We start from the raw sequence: 17,729 nt of genomic DNA, 5'->3' as shown, positions 1-17,729 counted from the left end.
CTCCTCTTCTTCTTCCTAAAGCCCTTTCCTCCCATTCAGTCCACGTCTCTTCCTCTGGCTGTACAAGTCTTCCTTTTCTTTCTGTTGGTGAGGTGGAAACTCCATTGACATGAAACCATCAACGATGCTCTGAGATTCTTCTGCTGGCCCATGGTTGGTGGGAACCCCGTGGGAATGAGACTCTCAGCAAGCCTGCGGTCACGTCATTGAGCTGCACTACCATGAAGTTCCTCTGCAGGCCCATGGCAGGTGTGAACTTGCTGCATGTCACCCTCGGGGGCTCTTCTAGGCTGCGAGTTCTGAACTGGGGCTCTTCTTCCAGTCTGGGGCATCTGAACTTGGTGGGTTTTTGACTTGTGGCAAGGTTGAGGCAGACCCCACAGGAGCGTTTTGGGGAGCACTTTTTTGCTGCTTCCAAAATGCTGCCACCTGAGGCGGTCACCTCACTCTGCCTAATGATAGAATTGCCCCTGGCTGCAGGACACCAGGAAGCCACAAAACATTGAGAATCGCTGTTCTTGGTTTCTGCTGCCTGCTTTGACTGGATTTTACAGTGTCCAGTTATACTTGTAACTGGACACTGTACAACTGAGGGGAAAACTGGACTGTCCAGTTCAAAACTGCGTAGTTGGTCATCCTAAATAGAGCACTGGATGGGTGGCTCACTCCTTCTCTCCTTCTCCTACACATCTGGTCACCTCCTCCTCTAGATATAACTAGACTTCCTACAGTAACTCTAGTTATATTTTTCATCCATTATAATGACTATAAATCTTTAGTGATGTCAATTTTACTATCAATACCTCAGAATGTTTCTGTAACCCTACCCCCCCTAAACCCCACCTCACCTTCTGAAACCCACCCTGATTCGAAGTGCCTCTCTACAGTGGTGCATATTTATAGACTGTCAGACTGACTCTATATATAGGTGTGCTCTCTTACTCTCTCATATCAGTGTGCAAAGTGAAAATTTATCATGCCGTGCAGAAAGTAGGAGTTGCGGGAGTAGGGTAATTAGCCTTATCATGCTATATTTATAGCATTTTGATAAATCTAGGCTGTAGTTTGATGAAAAACCTGAATCTCATCGCAAATGAAGAAATAGACCTGCTAGTGAAATGGTTGGGGAGCATTTCTTCAGAACGTGTGAAAAGGTTAAGGTCAGTGCACATTGACAATCCCTCAGCAGGTCTGGCGACGATGTGGAAAAGAATTGAACAGTAATATGGCAGTACTAAAGTCACTGAAGATGCTCTCCTCCAAAGAGCATTTTGTATGTTGGTTTATATGCAGCTTAGATCCTCAGTTTAGGTGGCAGATAAATAAATGAATAAATTGAGAGCTTTCCAAAAATGTCAGAGTCAATCATAAGCTAGAAGAATTTGGAAATGTGCTTCTAGATCTGGAAGTGACTAAGGCTGATCCATATCTTCCAGACATCAGTTTTTTTGGACACTGCTCATAGTATGAAGTCAATTGTACAAAACTGCCACACAGCTTGTAATAAAAGTGGGTTTCCCTAAGTTTAAGATATAAAGTAGAGAATGACCTTGTTTTTCTTCCATTCACACTTTTCTCCAGGTTAATTCAGGACCAAGCAGTGACAAGAAATGATCTGATTTTTAGACTTGGTGCATTAGATGACATCACAGACATGATCAGTGTAACCCACCCTCAAAACAGAAGATCAACTAAAAGGTATGATAACACAAAAAAAACCACATACCTGTACACAAGACAGAGGTGTTACCCACAATGTCCGCACCTCTTGCATCCCTCTCCATAAAAAACAAGAGGGTAGAGTAGATAGACACAAAATATCTCACCCTGTAAAGAAATGCTAAGGCTCTAGGGAAAAAACTCTAACAGAGCATAAAAACTTGATCAAAGAGTATGGAATCTGTTACAGATGCTGCTCTTCAACAAGCCCCCTCTCTAAAGATTGTAGGGCAATCATTAAGGGGCCAATGCAATAAGCAGCGCTAAGCCTACTGCGGGTTTTTACTCTCATTTTTAACATGGATTTTTGGTGCTAAGGTAGGGCTGGTATGTAAATAGGGCTTTGGTACCCAAAACACCTGCACTAAAAATACCCACAGCAAGTTTAGCATGGATGCATGCAAACTGCAGGGTGATAGCTTAATTAGATATTACCCTGCAATGCTAGGAGGCGCGCTAAGCAGGAGGCTGCCTAGCAAGTCTCATACCATTGCAGAAATAAACCAAGGAAATGTGCAGGATATATTGAATGTCCACATGGAGTTCAATGGTAATAATTTATATTTACTTAATCCGGCAACTCTACAGTGTTATCATAGACAATCTTGTATACAAGCGGGTCCCCCGACATGGACCCGTGTTTCGCCACGAGGCTTCGTCGGGAGGGACAGAGGAAAACTTTATCAATTCTGGGGAAGTAAAGGGTAAATACAAAAAGTAAATACAGGCAGTATAACAGCGTAGACGCAAAAACAGATGGGAACGGCGTATTTTAAACAGCAAACTAAAATAGACACCAAGGCTTTACTATGAACTGAAAAGGGTAAGATGCAATTGATGACACCATCAGAGGATCTAGGTTGAGGTGCATCTTACCTTTGCATCTTACCCTTTTCAGTTCATAGTAAAGCCCTGGTGTCTATTATTCGTTGCTACTGGTCTCTGTTGTCCATGCATAATATGTTTAGATGTCCTCTCCGGTTCACTTTCCATAGGGGTAGAAATTTGCGAGATTTGCTAGTCCATTCCGAATTATCCCCACCATCCCGCTCCCCTTCTTTTTTTTTTTTTTTAATTTTTAATTTTGCTTTTTCAAATATAACAATAACAATCATTTGAATACAGATATCCAAGGCAAAAAAAATATATAATTACAATAATATTACCACCATCAAGGTACATCTTATATTCAAAAAAGGAATATAATATAAAAGTAATAGCTCATAAAGGCAGATGAAAAGGAGCAAATCTTAGAAAAGGTAATCCAAGAGGAAAATAAACTCCCCTCCCCCCCAGAAAAACAATTGAAATTATTGAGTTCAACTGATATCCTTAATTACTTACCCACTGATTCCTCAGCTATATTCTCTTGGGTAATTGAATCAAGAAACACGCAGAGCTGCGATGTTTCAAAAAAGATATATTTCTGTTGCTGAATAACAACTTCACATTTACAAGGGAATCTCAACATTTTTCCTCCTTTTGCTTCTATCTCTGATCTCAGGCCTAGGAATTATTTCCTTCTATCCTGCGTTAATTTAGAAAAATCAGGATAGATCCAGATTCTGTCCCCATGAAAATTAGCCATTCGATTGCGCATATATGATCTAAAAACTGCTTCTCTACTGCAAAAGAGAAGGATACATGCAAAACTGATCTATTCGTTATGATAGTATTTAAATCTGATTCTATCACTCCTGTTAAATTCAGGGAATTTTCTCCTAACATATTTCTACCAGGAGGATTGCCTCTTGGTGGTGCATAATATATCTTTGAGACAGTAGGGATAGCTTGTTGAGGCAACTTTAGAACTTCCACTAAATACTCTTTGAACAATATCATAAGGGGAAATAAAATCGTGCTTTGGAAAATTTAATACCCTAAGGTTTAAATATTTCAATGTATTTTCTAATGTTTCAAACCTCTTTTCATAGACTATCTCTGCTTTCACATATTTTTGCTGAAATTTTTCCATCTTATCTATTCTCCTCTTTGACATCAAAATTTGATATAGAAAGTTCAATATTCTTAAAACATTGATTAGAGTCCATTGTGATTTTAGTTAAATTTATTACTGCTGTCTCCAAAGATTTTATAGCACCCCAAAGAGTGTCCATTATTATTTCTGTAGGCTTAATCAGGACTGAAATGGGCTCCCCATTGCTTCTGATTCAGATTCTCCCAATGTAGCTGGAACTCCTTCTCTCGTCTTGTATCAGTGGTGATAATTTTAAGAAATCAGGAGCAATATTAAGAGGTGGAGGAGGAGTGCTCGATGCACCGGGGCTCAAAGATATTTCGGCAATTAAGGCTGGTGCTTGCTCTCCACCAGTACTTACAATGGCCAAGTCCACCAGTTGTGATCCTGTTGTAGTGGTAAGAAACGGGAAGGTTCCAGTACAGGGTTGGGAAGGTTCCAGTACAGGGGAAGATGTAGCTATCTCGCTGACTTTTGCCTTCCGTTTTGTGTGAGGCATCTTATTTAAGGTAAAATTCGTATTGTTAGCCTTCAGATTGCTTCTTAACCCCATTCCTCAATATAATTTCTGTACTGCCTTCATAAGTTAATGGAGGCTTCAGATAGAGAGTCAAAGATGTTTAATTAAGTACTTACTATCAGATGTTAAAATCCTTCCCATTTATTACCCGGTCTTTGACTTTCAATTCCAACAATGTTTCAGCAAACCCGCCCGCCCCTTTGGCGCGCGCGGCTTCAGTGACGCGCCAGCACGTTGATGCGCCGGGAGAGGTCAGGGCTTATACCTCTCACTAGTCCCGGTCTGATGACATCAGCCAATGCGGAAGTCCTTTTATGGGCCAGGAAGCTCCCGTTCCCACAAAAAAACAAGAAAAAATCATCAGGTAATAAAGCAATGTTCCTCCCTGTCGGCACTTCCTCTCACCTCCACCTCCTGCTCCCCTTCTTTTTAAGTGGCCACAACCCTGTGGAGGTTGTTCAGTGTGCACCTTATAATTATAGCTGACTTACTTTACCTATCCTAAATCCAATAAAACATATCCGCTACATTTTAGTTCAAATTGTTCAACATCAGGTGTGATTTACATTATTCTGTGCCCATGTCAAAAGATTTACATGGGCAAAACAACAAGGGCTATCAAAACTCGGATAATCGAGCACAGATCTAGCCTTCATAATCTTCGTGAAAATACTCCTCTATGGTAGTCCCACATTGGATTGACCAATCACATGACATTTTGGATCTATGGTTCTTTGTAATTGATGTGATATCTCCTCCACATCGTGGGGGAAATTTTTCAGAAATCTTGATCCGGAGGGAACAAAGGTGGATTTTTAATTTGAACAGTCTGATACCTCAGGGTTTGAATAAGGAAATTGAATGGCGCTACTTTATTTAATCTGTTTTATTTCAGGTCCCCCCTTTCCGCTTCTATTCTTTATATTAGTTCTCTCTCATGTCCATTTTGCCCTTACTCCTTCTGATTGGTTGCTGAAATTCGCGCCAATTTTTTCATGTTAAATGGCCGCCCGGTACATGTTACTTTTGCACTCCCAGTTACTCTATGTTGAAAACATTACAGGTATGCTTTAAGGTTATTTTAGTTTGCTGTTTAAAATATGCTGTACCCATCTGTTTTTGCATCTACGCTGTTTATACTGCCTGTATTTACTTTATGTATTTGCCCTTTACTTCCCCAGAATTGATAAAGTTTTCCTCTGTCCCTCCCGACGCAGCCTCGCAGCGAAACACAGGACCGTGTCGGGGGACCCGCTTGTTTACAAGATTGTCTATGATAACACTGTGGAGTTGCAGGATTACGTAAATATAAATTATTACCATTGAACTCCGCATAGACATTCAATATATACTGCACATTTCCTTGGTTTATTTGTATATTGTGTGTAGTTTTGCTCCCGTTGTGGTTTTGGAATTCATACCATTGCAGGAAATTTAACACCTTTTCAGACACAGGCCCATCTAAATCAGTTTTACCTCCGAGAGCGGTTGACCTATGCCCACCCTCATTCCCCCCAATGCCACATCAGATCCTACCACTTGGACAGAGGATGAGGGATTCTCCTGTACCAGCTGTTTAGTCAATTGCATCTGAGTCTCTGCTTGCTGTTGAAGCTGCTGTTGCTGCTGCTGCTGTAACACTATCTGGCTCAATTTTTGTTGGTTCAGTAAGTTTTGTTGCTGTTGCTCTTCTGACAGTCAAGCCAGGAGCTTTTCTGCATCCATTCTTCTCCTGGATTCCAAAAGAAAACAAAATGACACCAGAGTACGGTTCTTTCTTTCTTTTCTTTTTTTTTTTCTAAATAGTACTGCTGACACCAGACTTCAGTTGCCAAATTATTCCCTTCTCCCTCTCAAGTATCCTTAAACAACAAGGCTTGGGTTCTCTTACTTCCTGCCTTCTTGGTTAATGCCTTTCCAGGGGGCCTGCAACTTCAGTTTTGTCTCCATCTTCTTCCTTGAGTTAACTTCTCTCTGTGGCCCTCATTGTAGTCCTGCCTCACTATCCCACTGCTACCACCATATGTAGTCAGTCCTGCTGTAGATTTTAGAAAGTCAAGAACAGACTTTACTTCCATTCCTTGTTTCAACATAAGGTGTCCTGTATATATCCTGAATCAATTCAGTGCTAATTCTTTCCCCCTTCTAAGCACCTGTTACTTTAGATAACCCTGGTGTATAGGGCAGTTCATCATTGTCTAGACATGAACTTAGCCACTACTCCAATCCAGCACATTTCATTCGGGCCGATATAGTAAAGCTGCTGCCCTCCGGTGTTCCATCCTCCAGCCTTCCCTACGGGATCATCCACGCATAGTCACACCAAGTCCAGCTGGCTCTGCACCCAAGGGCTCAACCTGCTGGGAACGAGGGCTGGTATTGGTGAAGCTTCAGCTGGCCTCTGCTTCCTGTCTGGCCTCGCCTCCCATTGGTAAGGACTTGTGGGGGTTTCTCCCACAGGTATCGCCAACACTACCTCAGGCCAAGGGTCCACCTCCACAACAATGTTAAGCAGAATATAAATGTTTAAATTAAATATATTTCAGTCTCGCAAACCTGTAAATCAATGTACACAGTGTATTGTGGAGGCACTTAAAATCCATGGTATTTTTCATGTATTTGGCAGCATGATTCTGTCATAAAATATTGACGTGTTTGTTTTATTTACTTGTAAAATGGGGGTAACTTTTTATATATTTCTTATGTATGCTATAGTTTTGAATGGCAGTAAAATACAACAGAAAAACAGTAGAATGCTCAGTCATGTGCTTAACTGAGGAGTAATTTATAACAATGGCTCACTTCCTCAAATTCTTTAACTGAGGAGTGCCATGCTGAGAAATGGATTTTAAAATTCATATTTGAAATCCATAGCCCTCTTTATTTATTTATTTTAAAAACTTAACTTCCACCTCTTCCAAATACAATTGTCCAAGGCGAATAACGTAATAAAAACATCCATATATTATATAAAACAACATATAAAATTAAAAAAGAGCAGAGATTACTTAAAACAATCTTGTAAAATCTTCTCTAAAAAACAAAGCCATAATGCTCTGCCTGAACCTTTTAAGATTAATCTCTTCCTTAATCTCAACTGGCAAGGCATTCCAGAGAGATGGAGCAGAATAGGAAAAAGCACACTCTTTGGTAAATTGCTTAGCTGGTATTTGCCAGTAAATGGGCCCCAGTAGAGTAAAAAGAATGTGTGGGCACATACCAATATAATTTCTGGGCCACGGAGCAGTTATATTCTAAATGCAACAGTTTATGAGTTAAAACTAATAATTTAAATTGGGCTTTCCACTTAATAGGTAGCCAGTGAAATCTAACACAATCAGGGTAATATACTCATGTAAATGAACCCTGATGAGCACTCTAGCTGCAGCAGGCTTCAAGAATTGAAGAACACGAATTAAATTTCCTGGGAGTATAAGGTAAATGTCAGTGACCCTAAACAAGGATGTGCATCACTGAACTTGAGGCTTGCAGCTATGCACACAGAATGAAACAAAATGCAGGCCTAAGCAACACAAAGATGGAGTCTTCAGCCATGTGATGATTTTGACAACTTCATATGAAACTGTGATTCACACAGAAGAGAATAAACTGTATTTGTTCTTTTATATCAGACATTTGTCAGCACTTCACAATGAGAGGAGAACACTGGACAAGAACTTTCACATGTCCTTGATAAACTTTGTATCCGCCACTTAAACCAGTTATAAATGGGTATTGTTTGGCACATGTCTGCTGATGAACTTCATTAACCCACAGTGTATTCCACCAATCCTATCTATAAATAGTGGTAAACATTTTCCAAAAGGGATTTTATGCTCCAAAGTTTAGAGACTGTGAGCTTTGCTTTGAAAACTTGGATTGCTGCAGTGAACCTGCAAGTCCAAGACTGAGTTCTGTACTCAGCATGTCCTACTCTGAAACTTGGAAGTAGGAGTTTTGCCAACTATCCCTTGAAAGAACTAAAGCTAAGACTTCTTTACCCTATTCCAGCCACCAAATCTCATGGAGATGTCTGTGAGACCTTTGGGTTCTAACTGTCATCTGCCTCCACAGGGACTTGCTAGATTATCCCCACAGTGTGTTGAGGCAGATCCTGAACTTCTACAGGAGTTTGACCCACAACAGTTAAAGGTGAGATAAAATTGGCTTAATTACCTTTCAGCTGAGTTAATCAGTTTGGCAATTGCATAACTGACCAATGCAAAGTTGGCTTGGAGTTAACGCACCCATCCAAGCGTTAATAGTTTTGGGGTGTGGCAAGATACTTGTGAGCAAGGAGCTAAGTAGACGAATAGGAGTTAGCCATAAGAGAGAGGCAACCCTTGCATATGTGCATGGATATCAACAACAGTATTCCATTGGTCAGGTGGTACTAACAACAACTGCAGGACAGGCCTGTATGGAAGTTGGAATGTTGCCTCAACTTCTATATCCAGTGGTAATATAATGGGACTACCCACAATTTGAGGTACTTTGGGACCACATCAGGAGTAGTCCAAACAGAACAGACTATTAAGGATACCTCAATCAAAATAAGGTAGTTAGACCATGGAAGAACCAAGAAATAGTCCAGGGTTCAAGGACTATGGGGAGGAGGATTCCCAGGGAGAGGGACAAAGAACCTCACCTTGTTAAAGAAAGGGGGTCAGTAGCAGTTAAGTGAACCTCTAGACCTAGAGGTGGGGGAAGAGGGATTTCTTACACAGGGAGGTAGCCCTGGAACAGGTAAGCACTCAATCCTATAAGGTTGAGCTGAGGGGAGGGTATGTGACAGGGCAGGCAGCCCCTTAAGAATAGCTGACCTGTTTGTGTTATTGTGTAAATAGAAGGCAGCTCTTTTGCCTAGCTGCCTGAATTTATGTTGTGCAAATTGTGAAGACTGGTGATTTCATTGCACTGTAAAAATAAAGCACTTAAAAGAAGGAAAAAAGCCTTGACCACTCAATCATAAGTGTGGCACAGCCTCACAAAATGCTTGCTTACTACCCATAGAAGCTTTGTCTTCTGGTTATTTAAGGACAGCCCATGACCTACAAGCCAGCCCAAACATCATTAGATTATCTAAATAAAACAGGGCTGCTTATTTTTCTTTCTTATCATTATAATTCCCAAGAATCATTCTTGAATGAGGACAACCAAGAATCCCATAGTGAGCATGCCCACCATTTTGATACAATACCTTCTTATGTCCTCTTCCTCTCACTTCCTGTCCTACCACAACCTCTCCCCGCCCAGGGCTGTTGCTAGCTTTTTTTCTGCCCTATGCAAACAATTACTGTGCTGCCCCCCCCCCCTCCCCCCAATTCATTCAGTCTCTGTCTTGGGCCTGTCAGAAAAAGCCCAGGTCCCCTCCAGAAACCTATGTTTTTAAAAACTGACACCCATAATAAACACATTTAAACATAAAATAATAATAAATTTAAACATAAAAACTGATACCCACCCCTACTCCTAGAACCCAGGGTCAAGGAAAGAGCATTAGGTACCCTAGGCAAACCTTATAATCTTACACACATGCCACCACCCCCCTCACCTCTTCCCCCCCACTCTTTACAGACATACAGAATTAAATTATGCATTTATAACAGATTTTACATGAAAAAAGAACTTTCAAAAGTACAGTCTCCTGAGGCAAAAATATAATTTACAAATTGCATATTATATTTACATGCACTGCAACAAAGATACTTGGAACTCTTATGGAATTAGACTTTTTATAATGTATGTTGGATGTAGCTTGGCCCTCAGAAAGCCATGAATAAATGGAATTACCATTATAATATAGTAAACATCCCACACTAAAACAACCCTAACAGCCAGCATTCAAACAGTAACAACCTTATCTATGATAAGGCAACACTGCACATATTCATGAGGCCCTAGAACACCAATATACCTATTAGGAAACCAGAACAAGCCAAGTTGCTATAAATCTCTGCACAGAAATTGCATGCCAGCAAAATACCTCACCTTTGCTACATATGCAGAATACAGACAGACCCTGACTAAATACAGAATAAAGAGATCAGAAAGTATAAACAGAAAAGTGCTGAGAAGAACTGAACTGGAACCCACAAAAAGCCAGCCTCTATATGCAGAGCAACAATGGAAAAACAGAAACAATTCCATTTTTCATAAAACATTAAATAATAAAATCAAGAAATATAAAACATCACTCATAATAGTAAAATCAAATTTATAAAAAGAATAAATATTTCAAAGCAGGTAATAAATAAAAGATCCCAAAATTACCAATTACCAACAAAATATTTGAAAACATCTGATGAATAAAGAATCTAATAATTAAAAAATGTTCTATTTCCTGAACAATAAAATATTTCAAAACAGCAGAAACATCAAATTATACCCAATAATTAAAACTAATAAGGATTAAAAAATCTCCTGGATCTTTTGATTTCCTGTCACTCTGAGATTGTCGTGGTTTGGGGGAGGTAAGGCCATATAAACTTTATCTTCTCTCTCTCACAGACACACAATATCACATTCATTCTTCATTACAAATTTCTATACCAAATTGTGTTACACCAATTTATGTAATGACCCAAAGATGAATGTTACTTTTGTAAACCATTGTGATCTTCACTTGGAACGATTGTATATAAAATAATAAATAAATACATTCCCTCTCTCACGTACATGCCTATGCTCTCACACACACTTCCTCTCTCTCACATACATAGGCTCTCTCTCCCTCACAGACACATTATATGTGTGTGTGTGTGTGTGTGTGTGCATGCCTATGAGAGCCTATATGTGATACATAAGCTCTCATTGGCACACACACCCACATGAACTCAGGCACTCATAGACACTCATACATAGGCTCTCACACAGACACACAAAAGCTTTCGCACAGACACACGTACACACATACATACAAGATTTCACACAGACACACACATATGCAGGCTCTCACACGCACACATCCATACAGGCTCTCACACAGACATATACGGCCTCCTACTGACTTTGGGCCATTACAGGATGAGCTCTACCATGGCCCTGTGGGCCTCTTTCTAACTTCAGGCCATAGTAGGATGAGCTCCACCATCGTCCGCCGGCCTTCTTGAGCTAGGGGTGGGGAAACGGAAGCTGTGCAGGCCCACGCACAACTTTTACTGTGGGTGCACACAGCTTCTACTTCCCAGCCCCTGCAGATTAAAGGAAACATTATGGCCTCTCCATGTTTTTATCTGCCGGTGGGTTGAGCTCCACCAGTGGCTCTGCAGCCTCTCTTCTCCTTTGGCCACCGATGGGTTGAGCTCCGCTGGCAGCCCACTGCCTCTCTTCCTCTTTGACCGCTGGCAGGTTGAGCTCTGACGACAGCTCTGCGTCCTCTCCTGCTTTTGCTGTCCCTACCAGGTGTGCCATCCTGTGCAAATGCATGGTCTGCACACCCGGTCATGCTGGGCCTGCCTTCCCCCCCATCAGATTCTATTTGGTACAAGGAAAAATACAGTTTATTCTAACTAAGGCAGAAGCAATTTCATTTCTCCCAAATTATTACAGTTCTATGAATTTTCTAGCAACATTGCTGAAGAATGTTAAACTTGAAAAATTAACCCAGTACTGATTAGTAAGAAGTGGATTTCGCTTTGAATAGTCATTGAAATCTTTAGCTCTATAAATGTGCTCAACAATGATTATTGTCTGAATAAAAAAAACATAGAACTGGGTGTTCTGATCATCTTCCCCTTTGGCTGCCTAATGGGCACTCTGAGTTATGAATCAGCGTCAGTATTATTCCTATAGACTCTACTTCAACAGATTTGAACTCTGCCCAGGAAGGATGATTCAAGTTGTCAAGGGGTTTGATGGGCACTATAAAAAAAATTATACTTACAACTGATTTCCACCCAAGGGGGAAAACGGACAGCTAACTAGCAAACCCATTTCAGAGGAAGCACTGCTGAGATGCCTCTTTCCCAGGTTAGGATTCATGAGAAAGCAGTACTCTGACCTTCATTTCCATCCTCTAGTCTAGAACAAAAACCACTACTGAAATTTCAGCTCTGGTAAAGCGGCATAACAAAGCCACCATATCTGAAAAAGACCACCTAAGCCTTTGATTATTATCAGGAGAACTATGATAAGGTTTCTATCGAAAGCAGTGCCATGTGCATAAATGATTTCTGTACGGCCTAACACAGCTACAAATGTCTTCCTTGCAAAGAGAATTTAAATCACAAACACTTGAGACCCATTCCAAATTATAAACTGCCTGTATTGTCTAAGCTCTCTGTTAGAGGCTACGTAAGTAGCTAAAGGTAGCTCTCGTAAAGATCAAAGCACTAAGCTCAGCTGTGCCAAACTTCACAAAGGTGTGTGCAATATTTCATATTTAGCATGCACCATTTCATGTATTTTATTTTCATTAAAATGAAGCCAGGAGGTAAATAATGTGCATACTTTACCCATGCACTTTATAGTAATATGCTTAACTACACTTCCCTGATGTGAAGTTACGTTTTCTCGACATTGCTTTGGTGAAGCTTTTAGCACACATAATTTAACTTTGCTTTCATAGCTCATGAGCTGCTTGGCATATAATTTTAATCATTTTAATCATTCATTAGCATTGATTTTGCAGGAAAACGCATACAAGAAAAGGTGCCTGTGTTAAATTCACTGTTGGAGAAATAAAGTAAAATTTCACCGACTAAAAGGGCAAATAGCATGTATTAACCCATTTAATACAATCTAACAATGATGTTATGTGAGAATTCACCGTTGTGAGTTTCCTAAGCTTTTCAGGTGCAAAGACCTCTTTTCAACAACTAAAAGTTTTAAGCACCCTTATCCTGTCCACACCCGTCTCATTCCCCTCTGCCAGTCACGCCCCCACTAGCGTCTCTCTCTCTCCCCCCTCCAACTCCTCTCCATCAGTCCATATATCCCCCCGGTCCCTCCTCATCAACCTCCCACCTCATTTCTTTCCCATCGCCAGTCTTTCCCCATCTCCTGCCCAGCCCCAGCCCCAGCCTCACCCTATCTGTATTTCAAGCCCCATACTCCCCCCAACCAACTCTCATCCTTACTAGTTTTTCCCCAGCTCACACCCCCCTAGCCTCTCTCCAGCCTCTTTTCTCAACCCTTCTCCACTACTCTCTCCCCCTCCCCCTCCTGCAGGCCCCACCCCAGGCTTTCTCCCCAAGTCCTCCCCACCAGTCTCTCTCACTCTTATACAAACACCTTCTGACTAGTCTCTCTCCTCCTCCGCTGCCATCCCACCAGCTTCTCCCACCCAGCTCCTCTCTGTCTCCCTTTTAGCCTACTCCAGCAGTCAAATTTGCATCCATGGGCCTGCAAGCAAATTTTTAAAGGTACACTCCCCTTCCTCCCGGTGGTCATCTCTCCCTCCTGCCCTCCCCTCATGATGCCTTCCCAAGGGCCTTCCCTTCTGACTTATCCCCTTATGGTCCCCTTCATTTGTCCTCTTCCTCCTGACCTCCCCCATGATCCCTTTCTGAAAGCCTTCTATCCTACCCTGCTTGCTCCCATCCTTGCCCCCTTCCGAAGTGCCTTTCCTTTTGCCATCTCCCCCCTGCAACCCTTCCCTGGTTCTCTCCCTCCTAGCCTCCTCACATAAACCCTTCCAGAGTGTCTTCTCTCCTTCCTGTTTCCACCCATCTATGGCCCCTTCCTGAGTGCCTGCCCTCCTGCCTCTTGCTAAGTGCTCTCCCTTCTGTCCTCTGCTCCCTGTGGCCTCTTCATGCTGGCTTATTTTACTGTCCCCACCCGTGACTCTTAGCTCCCAAATGGCCCCTTACCCTTATGAAAGCTCCACTGAGTTTTGTGGCCAAATCAGACCAGCAAGGCATCTAGAGCTCATTAACAGTGCCCAGAAACCCTCCTCAGGGTTATTACCCTGCTTGCTGCCACCTCCGGTCATGTGGAACAGCAGATAATTTGGATGCTGGAGGCAGCACACTTCCCCTCCCTGTTTGTGTGACTTCATGGCTCCTTGTGGTGGTGATCGGCTGCACTCTTTCTTGCCTCCTTTCTGCCGGTTCAGGATTCTCATGGTGACGATCAGCCCCCCGCTGCCCCACCTCCTCTCTGTGTGGGTCTGGGCTCCTCAAGAAAGTGATCTTCCTCTCCTCTTGGCATGGCCGGCAGGCATGGGATCAGGCTCCTTAGAGGTGAGATCAGCCTGCTCGGTTTCCAAGAAGTTGCAGTTGATTGCCTCTCTTCTGGCAGACTCCTTTGATGGTCTCCTAGGGTTCCACAGACCCCAGACTGGGAATCATTACCTTAGGCTATTCATGCCACTTTCGATACCACTCTTTTCTCCCTTCTGATGATATCTACCCACACGTTTCATTAGAATTGATTAGAAAACTCCAATTTTGGAGCTCAGAATAGTCTGCATTGCTCCCCCCATTGACTTTAAAGGAAAACAAAAAAACGAATGGAAAGAAGAATAAACAATTTTTTTTTTTATTTGAAGTGAGGCAAACAGATGGAGGCAACCTACAAAACAAATAAGCAAACCGAAACAAAAGTTTTTCCTTTGCACAATCCTATTAGATTACAAATCCCCTGCCTAACAGTTTCCTCCATGCAATCCCCTCTGTTTCCCCTGACCCATAGTGCTCAACATCTCCCCCTCTCTCCCAACCCTGTTGCTTGTCCCTCACTCCCTTCTCTTCCCCACCCTCTCCTACCACAATACTACTGTCTCTCTCCTCACCCCCAGCAGATTAGTCCTCAGGCTGAACTAGGCCAACAAATAATTCTTCCTAGAGTGCTCATAGCTGAGGATTGTCATGCTAGGGGAGGGGAGAGAACGAGAATGAGTGCCTGAGAGAGAGTGACTGAGAGTGAGTGACTGAGAGAGCGTGACTGAGAGTGAGTGCCTGAGAGAGAGTGACTGAGAGTGAGTGCCTGAGAGTGAGTGACTGAGAGTGAGTGTGACTGAGTTCTCCAGCCCCTAGAACACTGCCCTTGCACATGCACATTCCTTTGCCTGTGTTAAGCAGCATTATCCATCAGAGTGATGGTGTGACTTACTGTCAGGCTGAGATAGCGAGGAGACGTTCAGCACCTGGTGACCTGGAGGCTGCAGCAGATTTACCAGTGTGGCTGCTGCTTCAGCAGTTACAGCGCACAGTGGTGGCAAGCGAAGCACGAGGTGGAGGTGCAGATCAAATCCTCTGTGCCCAGGGCTGGTGCAAGGGGATTAGGCACCCTAGGCACCTTTTGCCTTGCGCCCGCTCCTCTCCCTCCCCCTTCATGCCACCCCCTGGTTGCACCCCCCCACCCCCACCCCCTGAGTTGCATTGCCACCCCCTTGGTTGTGCTGCCACCCCTATTAGGGGGCGCGAGCCATGTGGGGCTGCAAGCAGCGGCGCCATGGCAGAAAAGAGGAGTAGAGATTGCCGAATCTCCACTCCTCTTTGGTGTCACCACTTGCGGCCCCACATGGCTCGCGCCCCCTCATGGTCGGCGCCCTAGACCCAGGCCTAGTGTTTCCGCTGACCCTGTCTATGCCTGCACCTGCTGCAGTACTGAGCTGGATTTATTGGCCTTTTACTGGTAAATGATGATGCCTACCCCTGTTTGTACACTAATTTGAAGCAATTTAGCTTGCCATATTGTCATTACATGGGTGGTTTTGAAACCGGTTTAAAGATTAAGCTTTCCCCACTAGCCTTTTTGCTGTTTGAGTATTGATTTTCTGGTGCAGTGTGGGTCTATTTGGGTTCCTATAGATAGACAGCCTGCTGCGATACTGCAGCAACACAGCAAAAAAAAAACAAAAAAGGCACTAGTGCCAGTGCACACAAGCAGAGGAAAATCCACTCCGCTTCAGAGCTGCTGACAGCCTACCCAGTGGCTCCAGTTTTCATCCACGAAGGCCCGACATGTCGCCCTTGATGGTACGCAAACACAATGTCGGGCCTTCCTTGATGATGTTGGCAGTTGGTTGATGGATGCAACTGGTGCCAGGCCAACAGTGGAGATGAGACTGTGAGGCTGGAGGTGGAAAAGTTATGCTTGGGGAGAGGAAAGGGAAAGAGCAGGAAGGCGGCCGGCAGACTGGAGGGCTGCTGCGATGGACTCAGATCATAGCGATGCCAGTCTTTCAGGTCGGTGGTGCACTGCACATCCACTTTCTAAGTTGTTGCTGCTTGTGCATCACTGTGCACTATAGAGGGTTTGGTTATGAGTCCTTTTTAGATATGTTTACTCAATTAGTAGTGGCGGTAAAAAGCTAAACCTTCTGTAGATCCTTGAAATGCAGACAGATGACAATAGGCTATAAGCCTGAGTTCCTGGCAGAAAATGGAAAATCCTGCTGGCACAAAAAAAAAAAAAAAATTCCCGGTACACCTACTGTCTTGCCCAATCAGAAAAAAATTACATTGAGGTTGGTGCAGTTTCCATCTATAGCCAGCAGTTGGCAGCATAACACATAAACACTATGAAAGCAGAGTCTTATTCCATTGTGGCAGGTTCTATTACTGACTATGTTAAGGGAACTCTGACACCCCCTTGTACCGGAAAATACAGTTTGGCTGCACCTCTGCAAAACAGACTCCTCTCCTCTCCTTTCCTTTACTATCACGCTGGTACAGCTCATCTCCCTCTTTAAGTGAAGCACTGTGCTGGCTCCTTGTTACACTGACTATACCAGTCAGTATATTTCTTCCTCTGTCTATAGAATAACAGCAAATTATATGAGTTCCAGATCACTCTTGTACAGCCTAGCTGGACCTTTGCTCTCTTCCAAGACAGGATCCTTTCCTTCTCACAATTAGAACAAAAGCTTTCTTCCACTGCTTGGGAAACTCTGATACCTTCTTGACTTCGATCTTAGGATATTAGGATCTTCTGCTTTACATTCCCCTCCCTTACTCTGTTGAAGGGAGCCTACAGACTACTGCAATTGCTTCCATCACAGAGAGACGCACTGAGGCTCTCTAGAACACTGGGAGGTCCATATACAAAAAACATTTAGCTGGATGACTCAGAAGTTATCCAGCTATCCTTCTCCTCCTAACTCTTCCCTAACCCCATCCCTTTGACTAGTATCCCTCTACTCTCCAGCTCTGTTTAACCCAGCTCAGCCAAGCTATACCTAAATGATAGATCTGTTTTTAAAAGCTTCTACTTGTTTTTATGTTTCAAATATTTTTATACTTACCTTTGTTAAATGTATAACGCTTGTATAACCTTGTTAAATGTATAACGCTCCAGCGTAAGTTCTTGTTCACTGTACACCGACGTGATATCTTTGATGAGCGGCGGTATATAAAATATTATAAATAATAATAAAAAATAAATGAAGATCTGGGCACTTATCTGGCTAAATGGTAGCTGGATAATAGGTTAGCCAGCTAGAATTTGGCCAGATAAGTCAGAGGCGTTCCGGGGGCAAAATTGGGAGGAGCTGAGTTAGCCAGACAAATTATCAGGCTAACTCTGGTCAGCTTGTAGGGCTGTCCTTAAGTTAGCCAGATAATT

This window comes from Rhinatrema bivittatum, chromosome 2 (genome assembly GCF_901001135.1).
Source record: "Rhinatrema bivittatum chromosome 2, aRhiBiv1.1, whole genome shotgun sequence".
NCBI classification, from domain to species: Eukaryota; Metazoa; Chordata; class Amphibia; order Gymnophiona; family Rhinatrematidae; genus Rhinatrema; species Rhinatrema bivittatum.
Note: the sequence above shows the minus strand (reverse complement) of the source record.